This window comes from Chinchilla lanigera, unplaced genomic scaffold, assembly GCF_000276665.1.
Source record: "Chinchilla lanigera isolate Chin_1 unplaced genomic scaffold, ChiLan1.0 scaffold00020, whole genome shotgun sequence".
NCBI classification, from domain to species: Eukaryota; Metazoa; Chordata; class Mammalia; order Rodentia; family Chinchillidae; genus Chinchilla; species Chinchilla lanigera.
Window position 1 is genome coordinate 18,843,514 of NW_004955421.1, and position 2,246 is coordinate 18,845,759.

At 49.2% G+C, this 2,246-nt stretch overlaps 1 protein-coding gene across 2 annotated transcripts in view; it reads left to right on the forward strand.

The window, feature by feature from the left end:
* The first annotated feature begins 2,112 nt into the window (after nucleotides 1-2,112).
* Eogt (EGF domain-specific O-linked N-acetylglucosamine (GlcNAc) transferase) overlaps nucleotides 2,113-2,246 on the forward strand; it is a 33,383-nt gene continuing 33,249 nt past the window's right edge. For both annotated transcript variants that reach the window (XM_005383814.2, XM_013513795.1), the window contains exon 1: nucleotides 2,113-2,219. The gene's annotated coding sequence lies outside the window, so the exon portion shown is untranslated. The remainder of the gene's footprint in view (nucleotides 2,220-2,246) is intronic.

Sequence of the window (2,246 nt, forward strand, 5' to 3'; positions counted from 1 at the left end):
GCTAAAGCATATGGTGTAGGTTGGATCTTGAATGCCCCACAAAAGTCCTCGGGTTGTAGCCTTTGTCCCCCGTGTGGTGCTGTCAGGAGAGGGTGGAAACTGAAGACAGTGGGTAGGACCTCGAAGGAGGTCAGTCTTCAGGTCATGGAGATCGACCCAGCAGTTTCCTTCTCTTCTTTCCTGTCTCGGTTTTCTTGTTGCTGAGATAAAATACCTGCGATCCAGAGTTAAAGGGGGAAAGGTTTATTTTTCTCACAGTTTGTGGAGGTTCAGTCCATAATCAGCCGGCTCCAAGGCAGAGGGCAGTGGTTCATGGTGGCAGAAGATAGCAAAAGCAACAAGGGAGAGACATCTCTTTTCTGTCCCTTACACTGTATGCAGGCTACCTACCTTAGGGTGGGTCTTTTGCTCACACTCTTAATCCCAGCTTTGGACCATGAATCAACCACAAACTCTGGATTCAGCCACCCCCCCATGACTGCATGAGGCTTTTGAGGGGACATCAAACCATAACACTTCCCCTCCATGAGGTGAGTGACTTTCCTCCACCCCATGTTCCCTTCCTGTGGTGTATACCACAAGGCCAGAGGCCATGGGCAGAAACCTTTAAAACAGCCAAAGTACACTTTTCTTTCTAAGTTGGTGATCTCAGGTATTTGTTACACAAATAGCTGACTGGTACACTATAGTTATCTAATGAATCTCTTCTTGCTGGGCATTTATGTTAATGTCAACCTGTAGAAAGTTGGGTTATTTTTTACTTCGGTGGTACAGGGGATGAATCCAGGGTCTTTCCACTGAGCTACATCCCCAGCCCTTTTTTGTTTTTTATCTTGAGACGGGGTCTCACTGAGTTGCCAATTTGAATAGGATGGGATTCAGATTGTTAATCTTCCTGCTTCAGCCTCCCAGAGTGCTGGGATTACAGGTGTATACCTCCAAGCCTGGGTTTAAAAATCATTTTAAATGACTACAATTATTTTGAATTAACTAATAAAAACTACAGTTCCTGTGCATAACAGAAAATAGGATAGTAATAAATGGGCTGGAAAAGCAAATTGGTGTCCTGGACCAGGGGTGTAGCTCAGTGGCAGAAGGCTGTGACTCTGGGTTCAGTCCCAGCACCGAACCAAAGGAATATTACCAAACCAAAGCAATATTACTGTCCTTATTGTACAGGTGGGCAAAGCATAACATAACAGAGCAATGGTTGCCCTGAAGGCAAAGTTCCTTTTTAAAATAAAGATTAGTGGATTAATACTGCATTTTTGATTTAAGCCTCATAGTGTGAAATACCAGATATGATTTCCTGTTACTTAAAAGTTTCAGGTAATGTGAATTTAGCAGATGACAAATACAACTTGTAGCAATTGTAACAGCATTTAGAAAAATTATTTCAGTAAACCTTTGGGAAGAAACGAGCTCCTCTATGATCACGTTACTACTGGCGTGTGCTCTGTCTGAGCATGTTTGTTTTGATGGCAAGTTGAATCAGTATTTAATGCTCAACTTGCCCGTGCTCCAGGCTCCAGGCTGAGCTGCAAGGTGCGAGTGGGAAAGTGGCGAGACGGACATTCAAATAATCATAATAGAAACAAGCAGTTATACTAGAAATAGTGATAAAGTAACAAAACCGTAAGAACTGAACCTCACATAGCAGCATTTAAACTTGGTGAGTTTACTGCGAGATAAAAGTAAACTGCTTTTAAAAACTGTAGGCTCCAAAGTATCCTTCACCTCCGGAATGGTCCGGTCTCTGTATTAGCAAGTTAGGAGGGCAACTTCTGCCGAAAGGAGAAGACAGCACAATTCCGCCTGCACGCACGAGAGGAGGGCAGAAGAGAGTTCGCCCTTCACCCGCGGACCCCAGAGCCCCTCAAGCGCGTTCGCGCCGTCTTCCAGCCGGAGAGGGCCGCTGAGACGCGGAGGCAGGGTCCGGCTGCTGTACAGCCGCTCGTCCTTGTGCCCGGGTGGGGGCTGAGTCAGGCTGGCCCTGTGACCCCGGAGGACGAGCACCCGGAGAGCAGCAGCCGCTTCCCACCCCTGCCTCTGCCCCAGAGGGCCGGGCTGGCCGAGGTCTCCGCGCTGCTCCCTGGCGCCCCCTGGCCCGGCTGCCGCACCGAGGTTTCCGGTGAGCTGCAGGAGCCGGTTGTGACGCCGCCCTCCTAGGAGCAGCCGCCGCCTTGCCTCTCCTCGCCTCGCCTCGCCGCCGGCGCCAGGTGGGCCCTGCCCGCGACCCCAGCGGA